General features: G+C 38.5%; 1 protein-coding gene across 2 annotated transcripts in view; it reads left to right on the top strand.

Moving 5' to 3' along the window:
- The first annotated feature begins 599 nt into the window (after positions 1-599).
- The window catches only part of LOC126284630 (extracellular serine/threonine protein kinase four-jointed), a 1,153,747-nt gene continuing 1,138,409 nt past the window's right edge, over positions 600-15,937 (top strand). For both annotated transcript variants that reach the window (XM_049983702.1, XM_049983701.1), the window contains exon 1: positions 600-863. The gene's annotated coding sequence lies outside the window, so the exon portion shown is untranslated. The remainder of the gene's footprint in view (positions 864-15,937) is intronic.

Below are 15,937 nucleotides of genomic sequence, written 5' to 3'. Positions count from 1 at the left end.
CAAGATGAAGTTTGAAAAGTGAATTATCAGGTGATAATGAATGATAATATTTGTTTCAGTTATAACAGAACTGTTCAGGCTTAATTTTCTAGTCATCCAAAAATCGCACAAATCTGCACGAATAATCGGCAAACTGGAAAACCTGCATCCAGATAATTGAGAGTTTAGTGAAATGAGGAATAACAAGACAGTGTTTAAAGGGAAAGAGACAAAGCCAGAGCGACGTCTCGAGAATAGGCTGTCACATTTCTATACTGAGGGAGAGGACTGCCCCAATTAGTGGGAAGGGTGTTAATTCCACTTGCTCCTCCCCGTGAGACACCGACTCCCTGTTCTCCGCAGCTTCTCATTATGGTTTATACGTTGTTTATGTTCATATCAACGACTGTAATTTCAAAGAGGACTTAATTTTACGAAACGACGGCGGGGGGCAAAAAGATACTAAAAAGTAGCCAGGAAGCTGCGGGCAGGTAGTTACTTCACCTGCCGCTGTGAGCCGCCACGGAAACTGTTGTGGCCGGCGACTGCAGCGGTGCCCGCTGGGAGCGCTGTGGTCGGCCGCAGAGGCAGTGAAAGAAGTAACGGCCGCGGCGGCGATTTGGCGTGGTCTGCGCGCCTGTTGCGTGTAGCCAGTGCGGTTGGATCGTCCGCCGCAGCCGGTTGAGGGTGCTCGTAGCAGTCCAAGTCGCGGTGTGAGAGACGGACAGTTCAGTGCCTTCCAGCTGGTGTGCCGTTACTCCGCAGCCTGCGCTCTCTTCGCCCAGCTGAGGGTGGAGCGCTCCGCGAGCACCAACTGTGCCCACCTCCAACATCGGCCGCGCCGTCGCTTAGCACACACCTCGCACGAGTCACAAACAACTCAAGTAACTGAAGTTTCACAGCATTTCTAGCGTAGAAACTACTCTCCACTACAGCTATGATATTCTCTGCAGCATCCTATAGCGTCGCTTCGAATGCTCCTCCTAAAAAGAAAAGTCATTATTCTTGTTGTTACCCAGTACATGCGAAAAGTTGGCTTGTAACTTCCATGTATCAAAACGACTTGACCCTGAAACCAGTCTACACATTGTATCCGCACCAAATGCTCCTTCCCACAATCCTGGTATCGATGAAGTGTGTGAATTAAATTTTATTACTGAGATTTGTAAGTAATCGAGTAAGTAATTGTTTCTTCACAACGTCTTACAACCATCCGAAGAACACCTATATTAGTTATAAGCACCATTGCAGTAGAAATTGTGTGTGTGTGTGTGTGTGTGTGTGTGTGTGTGTGTACGCGCGCTCCCTCAGTGGCTGGGAGGACAAGCCGCTACATTTGTTTACCTCACGGGCGAATAACTCGTGCAGTGTCAGCCGTGACCGCAAGGTAGCGTATCGAATATCGCTACAGCTCCGCGACTGATTTCCCGACTTTTCTTTTTGTCGTTCTTGCTCTGTAAGCGATCACCTGCGCGTTTTTACTTCCATTAAAATCAGTCGTGATTCCGCTGAGGCTGTATATTCTTCGAATAAAATGTTTTATTCACAGTTGTCCGCCAATTTGTGTGTAACGCTCACTGCCGATTGTACGTATGAAAAATGGAAATGGAAAACGCCCAAAGTGCCAAATCTGATATTTGCCAGGAGAAGGAATAAACAATATACCTATGGTAGAAATTGTATGCAGTGTACAAAACTGATATGTATCCAAAAATTTAAGACGGTATTCTAATACCACAGAATTATGCTGTTCATCGCAAAACATAGTGAGACAGATTACAAAATATATAGTCTACTGAGGACGTTCGAAGCATCAATAAGAAAGTTTATACAAGTTGATTCTTGCAAACAAGAAAACAGCATCCAGCCACTGTCAAGAATGCTACGTATTTACACAAAGAGCGGCGTTACCGGTTTCGAACCGACAGATTCCTCTTTAAACAACTGTTCATGTTTGTTGCTGTTTACATTAGTTGACAGTTCTCTTCAACAACTCATACAAACAAATAACAAACGTGAACGGATAAACCTGTAACGGCAAAGGCGCCATTCGTGTCAGTAGACAGAATTATTAACAGTAGATAATTGCTGTCTTCTTCTTTGCAAGAATGAACTTGTATTTCATACACAGCCACGTTATCAAAAACGTTAGTTTTCGAGAAAATAGCAAGAAGAAAGTTTTTTCTCCAAATGTCACTTTTACTGAGGCCCTACGTTTCATTTGTGACAGCACAAGTACAGAAATAAAGGATTAGGTTTCCAACTATTAGAACTGTGGCCAACAAAAGCCACTCCAATATGTTTTAAATTTTAGAACTCCAGAGAGAAGCACAGTTTGACACAAAGACCATGCGCCATCTACTAACGCGTGTTTGGAATATTTCTCAACGGTTTGACACGTGTGTCAAATCTAGGGCCATGCAGCACAGTATCCAGAACATAACAGAAGTGTAAATGCGTTTTGTGAAGAAATATCACTTTGAATGTTTTCCTTTCAACTCCCCATACAATTATGATCAGACACGTGCTATTAGGAGATCGTACATGAAGTCAAATATAAAGATCAATTGAAAAAGCTTGTTCGAAATATATCATTAATCCTATAATCAAATTGAATACACAGAATAAATACGCGATCCTACACCCCGAGTATATCTATATCAACAATTTGCTTTCGAGGACCCATCGTGGTGGAATCATCTGTTGCCTCTTACCGCCTTGAATGTAAAATTCCGCACACGGAAGCGAACTATAGCCGAAGGTAAATTAAGCGCTTTGTGACACAGTAATAACACATGCAAGAGTCGAAGCACTGAATGTAAATGATAATAATAATAATTATTATTATTATTTTCGTCTGAATGAACGAGAATAGTAGCGAATAATATGATTGTTCTACTGGCAAAAAGTATTCTGAAATCGTTATCACCGTGTTCTTTAGGTGCTAGTATTATACGCAAAACCTTTATGGACATGAAACGAGGACAGATGTAAAATTGTAAAAAAAGCAGTTGTTATAAAATCCTTGGTAATGTATTGCAGAATATGCACTGAAGTGGCGGTCACAACAATTTATTTTCCTTGTTTAACCCTTGTTTCATATCTCAGCGTCAATGACACAAAATGATGAAACACAACAACTATAAAAATCCATTACATTTTAAAGTAAAGACAAATGACAGTGATGAACAAATGATCTATCAAATCATTAAATTGAAACGACAAAGTAAATAAACACCGTACAATTTTAGTTTAATTAACGAAACATAATTATGAGCCATGTATGATCATTAGAAACCAGACGGAATTTCGTTTGAAATGGTCGAGGATAACTATCGGAAATCCAACGGTCTGGTTAACGTGCAACAGTACTCTTACCATAATTACTTCCCGTAATTAAATCGCCTGGGTAGACTACACTTCCATAAAAAAATTAAGTAGTGTTGGTACACTATCAGCAAGAGAAAACGCTTCGCTTTGGGTTTGTGAAGCTACGCATTGTCATTAACAGACTTCAGCTATCGTGGAAAGTTATTGAAAAGGTCTGCTGCGCAGTGATGCATACTTTTTTGAATAGTACTCTAACACGTACTCGCGAAGAAGTTTGCTTCTCAGTCGTGTGTACACTGGATATGTTTGTCTTTCAGTTTTGCAAGAAGGTGGATTCACAGAATCCGTTAGGCCTAAAAAATACTCCAACGTACAAACGTTTCTTTTCTTTTCATTGCATAAGCGAACAAGAGTGCACCTCCAAAGCCAATTTCGACGTCGGAGAACTACACTGAAATATATACAAAATGCACAAAACAGTAACGCAACTTTTGTTTTGTCACTGAATTACATCAGAATGCATATGAAGCGTAGTGTCGAAACGTCACGTAGCAACTTTGGTTGTTTAATTCGTTCATATTGTTACCCTGACTTACATTAATTGCTTACCTTCTTTTCACAACACTTATTCAAATAAATAACTCCCAACAATCTACGTTGTTTTAACTTATGTGATTGCTACAAGTAAAAATACATTTTATTGACAAAAAATAAACATTTTTTTGGTCTGAAACAGATGACAACGAAAGCAGGACATCAGTATCGCATGCTTGCTAAAGCGATGAATGAACCCCTTGGAGGAACAAAGAATACTTTCCATGAGACCACATTCTTACATCGCAATACGCAGTCTTCTGTAAATATAAAGAGAAATTGATCGTCATAGTGTACTCTGCAGTAGCCTAACAAATCGATTCACCAACTGGAGGAGCTAAGGAATCAAAACTTATCCTCCAGTTTATGAGAACTCCTGTCACCTATAGCCGTCTTTCAGGTTTTATACAGTGCAGAATATGACAGAGGCAATTAGCGATATTTGCCGAAGAGAAATAACTTGCCATATTCCACATCTTTAGTAATCTATTGTATGAGGGCCAGCAGTTCCTTTGGTGCACAGATCTGTTGTTAAAAGGTATTTTCAACCCAGTTTATTCTTTTTGAAGTAATAAATGAAAGAAAAAATTAGAATTTATGAGTCTGGTAATTTGCTCTCTTGCCTGCCGTTCGTTGCTGGGATTACTAAGTATTTTGTAAGGCAGTTAATGCTTGAACATAAGCCTCTCGAAGTACATTTTCTGAAGATAATCAATTTATTATACTCGATAAAAGAGAGGAATCTTTCAGACGTGTCAGAATTTTGCCAGAGGGAACTGATAAGGGCAAATAACATTCTTACTTGTTTCTTTCCATTGTTTTTCCGATGGTTTTCCGCTCAGAATATTGTCAGTGCCTTGTACTGCAGCCATGGCGAGAAATCAAATTTGTATTTGTGTAGGCCAAAAAATTACTGTGTTTGCAGGCCTTAGTGCAATAACTGTAGATTTAATAGTGTAAAGGTTAGATAGTTCCTGTACACACCAAACTAACTTCAGAGTGAACTTATATTAGAATGTTCGTGCAGTCAGAGATTTTAGAGATTTTTAATTTTATTGTACCTTTTTATTATCTTGGAAACGACGAATAAGTAAAATTATGGAGATTAGGTAGAAATGCTTGTTACTCCTCCAGCATAGGAAATGTACATGTAAGCCGAGACATGCTAATGCAGTGGCTTTTTAGTTCCTTTTCCTACAAAAGCGGTATCCCTGTTTTGTTAGAGTAATTATGTGTATACATCCTCTTTAGTCTTTGACCCAAAAACTGCATTTTTGCTTTTTACGGTTTTGGTCTGTAGCTGGAGACACTGTTTTCGTCATAGTGATATCTTTCGTACTCAGTGATAATTTATACAATAGATTACAGGCGTTTACCTTGTAAGCAAAGATCTACCTAGCCCTACCAATACTTTTCCTGCAATAAAAGAATCTTATTTATTAAATGATGGCACAAAATTTTGGCTTATCCTTGGCAGAACCTTCCGTAGACTTTTTTTTATTTTTTTACCGAAGGCAGTCAAGCAATACAGTCTTTACTAGGGGGGCTAAAGATTGCTCTTATTGATGAATAGCATGCTACACTTAACCACAGCTTCGTTTGTACATTTATGTGGAGGTCACAACTGGCAACTTCACAATTTTGAGGCCTATCTGTCTTGATGGTTGCAGTTTTGTCAGTGTTATGCGTCAGTGATACTGATAAATCATTTGATGACAAAAAATTGACAGTTATTTTCATCAAATAAGCAGAGTCTTTCATTAAGACAAAGCTGTTCCTCACTCGACCGATGGTTGGAGGACCCTGTTGCTTCACTAGGCATGGTACTATTGGAGGCGACACACCCTTGATGTCATCGAACACCTAAACTGACTTACCCAGCCTTTTGTAGCGAGGGCCTATATTTTAACGTGGACGTCGAACCAGAGAGTGGAATGTGCCCTTTTTTACCTTTTCAAATCATTTCCCGTTTGTAAAGAAGCAATAAGTGGAAATGAAAGTCATAGAATATTCTAAAGATAGAGCCCGAAACCTTTAAATTTAAAGCCTGACACATTTTACTGATAAAAATAGCCACTGGTGAACATGAAAGTTGATTCGAACGTTTGTTCTTTGCTAGTGATGGTCTTCCCGTAGTTAACAGTAAACTATTGCTTTCCCTGTACTTATATTTTGACATCTAGTTTTTTGCAAGGGGACCTAAAGTTTAACGTAGGCTCCAAATCACAGCACAGTCCGACATTTTTCATATACACGTAGCGTTGTCACAGGTGAGTCTGACTATATCTTCCAGGAAGAAAAGTTTGATAGGGCTAGCTAGCGATGGAAGATGAAACCTTTTCTAGTATAGTTAGAGCTGTACGTTTCTTCAACATAAACTCGTCGTTAATTACAAACAAACACCCTGCTGTGTAAGTCCTTATACCAAATAACGATTTCTATTGCGAGCACATACGAAAAAATGTAAAATCCTACAGAAGCTGAACACGTATTAGGACGTTGCACGAAACTCAAATTCAGACATAACTAATACCTGAATAAATCATGAGAGGAGTATGATAATGTCGTTTGGAGTAAGATCTGGAATCTTTTAAGTATATTTTAAAAGCCAGAGACTGTTTAGAATTTGTACTCAATTGGTTTCCTCACCATTTTATTTAATTTTTTTAACATGTTTGTTGTGGGGGTGTGGGGTGCCTAGTTGACTGTCAGTTGATATTTCAATTCTCCCACGTATCCATGAAGATGCGGAAAAGTAAAGGCTAACAGTATACAAAGGAAATAAATGTTATTTAAGTTAGAGTAAAATAAAAAGTATGTGCTTTGTTGTTTACTATTACATAACGATAAAAATTATCTGAAAAAATTAGGTGTAGCATATTCAGGTCTGACGTCACCCATAACCACGCTTCGTACTGTATAATTTGTTATTAGCGATCCTTAACACTAATTTTCGTTACTGGATGTAACATTTGTACAATGTATTGTATAGTTTATGCTTATTCACAAGCCACTGTAATGATAATGACTTTCTTCCTAGGCCAAAATCAGATTTTCAAGTTCTCGTTCCATAGTAAATTCGTGTTATAGAGTGTAAATATAGTAGAGCGACTCATTCCTTGGGCCTGTAGTTGTTTAATGCCACAACTCTTTTGTAAAACACCAATCCACATCATTTTATTATTACGTAGTTACGAAAGATATGCCACTAAATGTAGTTTACATTACATTCATTTACACTGTGAAAGACTAAACACAGCACTTCGTAATGTAATATTTTGTCTGGAAGAAGGTATTTTACACCTATCTTAAGCACTTTACTTATTTATTACCCTACAACTCCAATTTAGCATTGTTATACCATTATGGGCTGCTTTTAGGAAATGCCACGACATTTGCAGGAAGTGGTGTGATGTAGGCGTGGGGGCCCCAGATTAGAAAGTGTGCATCAGTTCAACATAACGATCCCTTACAACAAAAACAGTACGCCTGGAGTTTCATTCGGTAACACACCATCTAAGCGGAATATGTTAAGGTTGGAAAGAACTGAAATAGCTTACCTTCGACTTGAGATTAAAATACGTGATTTGTCTTTGCACTACTTCAGTTCTCGTGGAACTGGATATAAACTACTAAATGGAGCGAAGTTCACGTTTTCCTGAACGACAATGAGGAAGTTTTTCAGCATATAAACGGCCTTTCGCTGCCTTGTTTCGCTGAATAGTTGTAGCTGTCCCTCTATCAACTATAGTACGTTGTTAACAACCAGTCTAAACAGATACTTTATGTGATGAGACGTCAACATTAGGATCCTCATCTCCCAGTCAGTGCTAGGTTACTCTATAAGCGACGGAATGTTTGCGTCACAGGGCAAACTTTTTAATGCCATCTGAAAACGCTGTTGCAGTTGCGAAGTGAAAACTGACTGCTAGAGGATTTGATATGGTAACCAGGACCGTGAAACAAGTGAATCCCAAATTTCGTGATCGCTATTTGGCGTTCCTGTTTGTACAGTAATTATTAATATAGTCGTGCGTTTAGTATGTGAAAAAATTCCAAAGGTTTGAGCTTTGTCCAAGCTTTATGCGCATTAGTTATACAAGTTGAGTGCCATGTTAGTACGGCAGTAATAATTTTGACGTATTTAGTTTTATATTAGTTACGTAACAAACACACACCTTCAAACAACGCTTATAAATTTCAGGATTCGTTTGTTGTACAATTCTGCGTACGATATTTGTGTATTAAGTTCATATTATTGATTTTACTGGTTTTAAAATGCTTTTAAAGGCTATATGAAGATTAAGTGAGACAGAATCAACAAGTCGATGGACCAACAAACAAATTCGTATCTTGTCTGAGTGTAGTTCCTGTTACTATGTTATCAAATGTCTGTATCCTGAACCAGATTAATGAATCGTTGAGAGAGTAGAGGATATAATATTGTGATAGTGATATGAGGACAATGAAAATCAAATAAAATGGTATTTAGCTAAATGAAATTGGGGTAGAGGATGACGGACGGATGCGTAGAGGGAAAATTGAAGTTCTTGTTGAAATAAAAGACGGTCATAAAGTATTTTTGCAGTGAGCTGTAGATACATACAAAAATTTACCTTTGTTAAAAACACATATGCAATTTTTATCAGCAACTTTTAAACATAGTTCTGTAGGGCCGGCCACACGGGTAAACATTCCATTCCCGCATTTCGAGGAGTAAAATGTATGCCTCACTTCAAAAGTAAACAGCTCACGGACTAGCTGCAAATAATTTATCGTATTTATGTCAGAAAATGTTTTTATTGGAAGTGTTATGTTTCTCACTTGTAAAAATAAATATAATAATAATAATAATACAATATCATTATGTAATCTACTATAAGGAATCGGAAAGCGCAGCAAAGTTGATCAAATGGTAGTGCCGAGAGACTTGGCAGGACTATTACCAAGATAATACTCACCCAAGTGCATAGTGAAAATAGGTAAATAATAGTTCAAAATATTCTGGCTTGGAAAATCATAAAAACTCACTAAACTCGTGTAAGGTCTTTGATAAGCCATAGTAGGCAATATGGTCAATAATTTTCCCAGCACCTAATCCCGTTGCATCTTCACTTACAGACAAATGGGAAACAGATCTTCTTAAACAACTATATTTTTTTTTCATTCTATAAGCCTTAGAAATCATCTTGAGACTATGATCTACATAATGCAGTTTAAGGCCGTATTGAAAATTATTTGAGTAAGCTGATTGAAAATTAACACACATGTAACGTGGCTTAATATCAAGAAACAAACACTTGTTTGTTGATGGTCTACAGCATATGCAGACGTTTATATCACATGGACAATGGAAAAGCTTTTATTTTTTAAACATTGTTTCACTGAATAAGATTTTATGACAATATTTGTGTATACAGTTTGATTTGCATCCATTAGATGCATTATGCTGTGCGTAAGCCGTGTGACTACTCGTCAGTGAACCGAAATAAGAAAATTTTGCTTACATTTTTGTTTTGTGTGGTGAATAAAAGTTATATACCTTTATTTACTATAGTGTATGCTTCGTTTTATGATCACCGTCATCTAATGGTCTTAGTCTTATCATGCGTGTTACTCGAAATTAACAACTGACATCGTGCACACACAAATTAGCTACTGCAGTCTGCACTTTTGTGACCCTGAAATGCTATCCATATTGTTGCCCGGCTTTTAATAACTCGAGTGCATTAGAGAATTGGCATTACGCATGGAGTGGATGTGGCAAATTTGTCATGGGCTGAAGACGACAGTCGGTACTGTTGAGCCTTTATAGCTGTTCGGGTGGAGTTTAGTTTTATTTTTCAAACAGAAGAAACAATTTTAAGGTGGTAGGCTCTCACTATAAATGCTGGTTCATTTCATTGTCTGACGTATGAGTCGGCTCAAGCAGCTTATTGTGCGTCTGTCCACAGTTTAACGCGAAAACCGAATGAAGCTATCACGTGTTACGCGAAAGACAATGTCGGAAGGAAAGCTAAAATTAAGCACCAGACAAGAAAACCCTACCACCAACCAGGGACCCATCTTGAGACCTGTTACATCTCCATTTTAGCGTTGCTAATCGCGCTAGTAACTGAATTTCTGTGTTTACTGTTGATATATGCATATGTCTGCTACAACCGTTAATCCGTAACTTTTTCATAAGCACTATGTTTAGAAATGTGGCTGTATGTTATTTTTCTGCTGATGTATTATTTACTAACATGAGATTACCAACCAGCTTCTGTATTTACAGAATCAATAACCTTTCTCGAGCTCTTCTTCTATTGCTTTCTGGCCATCCACTTTCAGAGGTACATTCATTTCTGTAGTGCGTTGTGCCTAAGTCGGCATGTGACTGTTACTCAGGACGTCCTCTTGAGAGAAATACTCGTTGCACTAGTCTATACGCAAATTATGAAACAAATGACGCTGTGGTCGGGGCACCCGCAGCTGTGATAGTATATTTTATAGCAAGGAATTCTCAGACAGTTGTATCTCGAACCGATTATATTAAATCACTACTGATTTCGTGGCTTATAGCCATGTTATCAGGCGCACATCTAAACAACAATAATAATGATTGAACCCCTACACACTAAAGTAATACCAGGACCATAAGCAGCTATTTAAGAAAAGATAAAAATACAGGAGTACTTACAAACAATAAAACTTGGTAAACAAGACGACAGAGAATGCTGAACGCCCAGAGTTCATAGTTAAAGCCGTAGTGTCCATAGAGCGGAGACTCGATGAATAAAGATTCTCCTCTACGGACATTATGCTTTTAGCTACGAACACTGTGCGTGCTATACTGCCCAACATGTTGTTTACTGTGTTTTGATGCTTGTAAGCACACTTTTGTTTTTATCTATTCTCGTAAATTAGGTCCTTATGGTTCTAGCATTAGCTTGATGTATAGGGGTTCAATCACAATCTTTGTTTATCTCAAATATGCATCTGATGAAGTCACAATGCCAATAAACCGCATTCATAAAATTGATTCAAAATACAGCTGCTTGAGGAGTTCTTGCAATGAAATGGAAATTATAATGCATGAGCTGGTAACGAAAATCTTCACTGTTAATAATTTGTGACGGATCTGGATTCATCAGGACGACTGGACATAAATTTATACCTTCTGCCCCTATGTTACGACTTTAATACCTCCTTGTAAGGTGGCGTAGAAACACGCCAGAGCTTTTGCCGAACGCTGTGGTTGATATCAGAGAGCCAAAAAATCATTTACAGGCTCTAAGCATTTAAACGAAAGTGGGCTACTTGTCGCTTATGCATTTTTAACCATCTGAAGTGCAGTATTAATGTGAGATTTTCAACCAGAGCTCTCTTGAAGAAGCGGCGAAATTCATCAGGTAATATGATAATGTTCCAGTTTATACAAAAACCAAGAGACGACGTATTTTAAATCTATGATGTTTTGTAGGACAGAAAGAGAGTAATTTCTGCAGATATACTGAAGAAGATTTTTTTAATTTTTACGTTTTATTTTTATTTTACTTTTGTTAAGGCGAACGTAGTGTTGTAGTACGCAAAAAGCAGCTTTTTATTGTTGTGGAGGCCGCAATTTAAATAGCTATTGCGTGAAATGTGCAGTTAACCAAAACAAATACGATTCTGTTTTCATATTTTTTCGACAACGCTCTTATCTTTCAAAATCACTCTAGTCAGCTGATTCATATCCATTCCCAGTGAACTTCATTTCTAATCTGCTTGCCCTACACGAATTTTTTATTATCCTGACATACATCTCCCCCTCCCCGCAACATCCTACACCTGAAAGTGTGACACAAGTCGTAGTACCCAAAACGCCACCATCTTCCCCTCGTCTGTAGATATATCAGCCTATACCAACAAATCCTCCACATCACCTGTCAATCTCCAACCAGCTCACATGAATCTGTCCCAGTTCCCACCCACGCACCAAATGTACCAGAGCGCCCCCGTCCCTTTCTCCGAGTAGGGCTTCTACCTTTTCATAGCAGTAACAATGGCCAGGAATCAATAGAGATTCTCCACCACCCTACTGTCACCCAACCTAGAATGACTAACCCTTTGCTGGCCCACGTGTTAGTTTTCAAACAATTTTGACCATTGATTAGGTAGTTAGATAAATTAGCTACACAGTGTGAATCCGAAACAGTCCAACAAAATTTCGAGGGTTGTTCAGGGATATTTTCTGAGTATTTTGGTATATGGAGCCCGTGGTCCAGTGTTGCTTATCACGGTGTAATAATGCAATTAGTGTTTGCTTGAGGTTTTCCCGACGGCCTAGTTGTGTATATGGTGCTCTGGCGAGACGTCAGATATCGTTGTGAAATTTTCACAACGTTTCGTTGGCGCAACTGACCGACATCTTCAGGTGCGGTGAACATACAGCAGTACTTAAAGTATTGATGATATTGAGTAAAGCGGACATTACCGCTGTTAGCTACAAGTACAATAAGCAACTGACAAAGGAACCCATCATAGGTCGCTCTCTAATACAGCTGAAACTTGCTACGATGAAAGAAGGGAAATAAAGCGACACTTATTTTTGGCGTAATAGCTTATGAGTCAACTCGTGCAGCCTGTATATACCCTAACTAAAGTGGCTAGTAGCACAGCTTCGAATTTTTGCGGCCCATGCTCCTTGTGTTTTTCTCTCTGTTTTGTTGTGGCAGGAGGGTGTGTATTGAAAATATATTAAATCACCCCAGATATTAAATAATATTATATAATTAACGGTAACTGAAAATTAATAACATATAAACTCTTGTTTTCAGTGTTTACTTTTGATTTTAGCTTTTGTGCTCAAGAGAACCAGTGCTTTCCCCATAGTGGTAACTATCACAAAAAATATTCAAAGTGCAAAACTTCGGAGCTCCATGAGCAACATGCTAAGCCACAGATGCCACAGTCACATATTTTAGTGTGAATACAATCAGAGAAATCTCACGATCTAGCGAAAACTTCGCGGCAAACTACGCATATCGAAGCTTTTTTTTCGAAAGTTGGAGAGTGTAGTTGATATGGGATCAAAGCGTGTATTGTATTTGCCTCAGTTCTACTTGTGATTTTCCTTTGCTACATAATGTAAATAGGGCACTTTTGCAGTGGGCGGATACCATTCTTCACCTGTCCGAAAAGGTACACGTCGCAGAGATATCATAAAAACGTACACTTTGGCGGAATTACATTTACTGAAAACGTAGTGCATAAGGAGTGTACCCCAAAAGTTAATAATGTAGGGAAATGGCTTACTTTTTACCCAATGTCGCAAAGCTTTGTCCAAAAGCTGATGACAGGAGTCTTCTGTAAGACTTCCCAATTTTGTGTCTGTTGCGTCCACATTCTACTGCCGTTCCATTCATAGGTGAAGTCATGTTGAACTCGAGAACCGTATCTGCCACTGACGTGATAAAGACAAATAAACACTGTTAGTAACAGTTTTCTCGAAGACCTTAATCCGTGTAAATTGTGGTGATAAAAGCTATTTTTAATATTTGAAATGCTTATTTATTTTGCCAATAGTCCCATTGTATTGTACGATATAACAAAAAATATTGGCTTTGAACACGGAGATAAAAAATTCGACGTGCTCCTACCTATCCACTTTCATACACATTACGCGAGAGCAATGGTGAAATGTCGTACAAACTTCTACCATCACTTTCATGCAAACTACTGAATATGGCACCTAAGGCAAAATACATATCCCATTATTTTAAAACTTCTTCAATTGCGCCAAGTTTCGACTATATCAGACAGCGAGAAAATAGTCTTTTCCTTCGTTCTCTTCTGCCACTCGGCTGCCTACGGTCTGGGATACTTACTGGCTGCCCAAAAAAATGTGGCTTTGCCGTGTACACTTCATTGCCAGCGTCGTTGTGTTTCAGTGTACGCCGTTTATGGCCTCATGGTTTCTTTTATTTTTCGTTTAAATTACTGTTACCAAAGGGACAAGTTCTAGTGAAACATGCATACAGACATTACATCCGCATTAAAAGCAATAAAGGGACGATAAAATTCTATCATTGAAGCTGTTCAACTGCATAAAACGTAAGTATATCCTGTTGAAAAAACAGACCTCAGCAGGTACATGCACAGTGCCAATATCAATACCATGTACACACAGACTGAGTATTCGAGCGATATTATTTTTAAAGTCAACGTTAGCACTGGTCTGCAGATATTCAGCACATTACAGATACAAAGATAAGTGCGGATAAAAAATGAAACTAACAGCAATTACTCTCTAACGAGGTACCATAGACCACAGGTCCTTTGTACCAAATGCTCAGAAAATGTCCCCGAACAACGCTGGCAATTTTTGGTGGAGTTTGGGTTCACTCCGTATATCTATCCATCAACATTTTCACCTCTCCTAAATTGTTCTTGTTTTGTTTTAATTCGTCAATAACAGTTTTATGTCGTCCATGTTGAACTGTTGTTTGGAAAGTGCTACTGTTTATGATGCAGAAGATGAATTAAAACGGTTATCTGTGTTAATCACTTTTATTTTCTCCCGTGAGGCTGTTTGAGGGTCACACCCCCATTTTCAGGCGGACCAGTGGATTAAATTACAGTCTTGTTTGTTGGATATAGCCAGTTGTCTGTTTTGAACTTCATTTCACTACAAAAAATATATAATTTACATGTATCCGTAACACGGCTCTGGAATTATAAATTTTAAACAATAATACACCTACTGAATTAGATTTTCCAGCAGAAATAATTCTGAGGGTTCCAGAATGAGATTTTTACTCTGCAGCGGAGTGTGCGCTGATATGAAACTTCCTGGCAGATTAAAACTGTGTGCCCGACCGAGACTCGAACTCGGGACCTTTTGCCTTTCGCGGGCAAGTGCTCTACCATCTGAGCTACCAAAGCACGACTGACGCCCGGAATTTTCATATCAGCGCACACTCCACTGCAGAGTGAAAATCTCATTCTGGAAACATCCCCCAGGCTGTGGCTAAGCCATGTCTCCACAATATCCTTTCTTTCAGGAGTGCTAGTTCTGCAAGGTTCGCAGGAGAGCTTCTGTAAAGTTTGGAAGGTAGGAGACGAGATACTGGCAGAAGTAAAGCTGTGAGCACCGGGCGTGAGTCGTGCTTCGATAGCTCAGATGGTAGAGCACTTGCCCGCGAAAGGCAAAAGGTCCCGAGTTCGAGTCTCGGTCGGGCACACAGTTTTAATCTGCCAGGAAGTTTCAATTCTGAGGGTTGTTGTAAATGAGGTGCTTAGAACTACAAAGACCTAAAACATACCGTCATGCGTTTTCATATTGTAACTCGTGTGCATGCTCCTGTCATTTGTTGATCTATTGCTGTACCCTCACAGTGCGTATATGAACATCCATGAAAAGCTGCCTCACCAATTTCTCGGATATTAGTTTCCGTATGGGCCCAAAGCACAAAGTACAATTTTGGTGCCTTACGTTGCTCAATTGTTATCTACGATTTACAACATAATTTAGTGACTACATCATGTACGTAGTAGTAATACTTCATAATCTGGGGAGCGTCAACAGTTTTATCTGAACCTCAAGCCACAAGAAGTGCGTAATGAAATGGTGTTCACGTGTACGGCGAAGCTTTGTAATATTTCATAACTGTGTATGCAGTGCATTTAGTATCTTTTCCTTGTATTTTGATTCTAGTTTTACATTAATTACAAACTTTGCAACTGTAAAAAAACCCTAGCTTCACTCTAGCCTACATATGGAAATTTTCTAAATTAACATTAGTAATAAATATAATCTTCAAATTTAATTAGCATTTCATAATATAAAGTTCGTAAATTATTTTTTTCATGGAAAGTACAGGATACTGCGGCTTGGTTAAAAATTCATTAAAATCTATACTTCACAATGTGTCTATAAATTTGGTTATCAAAAACATCTATTTTTTTCATAGCTTCGTTTCTGTGCTTTGGGCCCTTGTGATTCTCAGTGCCTCAGGTATATATTTTCATCATAATTATGAATGTCATTTTTCATTTCACTGATACG

The sequence above is a fragment of the Schistocerca gregaria genome, chromosome 8 (genome assembly GCF_023897955.1).
Source record: "Schistocerca gregaria isolate iqSchGreg1 chromosome 8, iqSchGreg1.2, whole genome shotgun sequence".
Classification (NCBI taxonomy): Eukaryota; Metazoa; Arthropoda; class Insecta; order Orthoptera; family Acrididae; genus Schistocerca; species Schistocerca gregaria.
The sequence above is the reverse complement of the archived record's forward strand: the minus strand, read 5'-3'. Positions and strand labels throughout refer to the sequence as shown.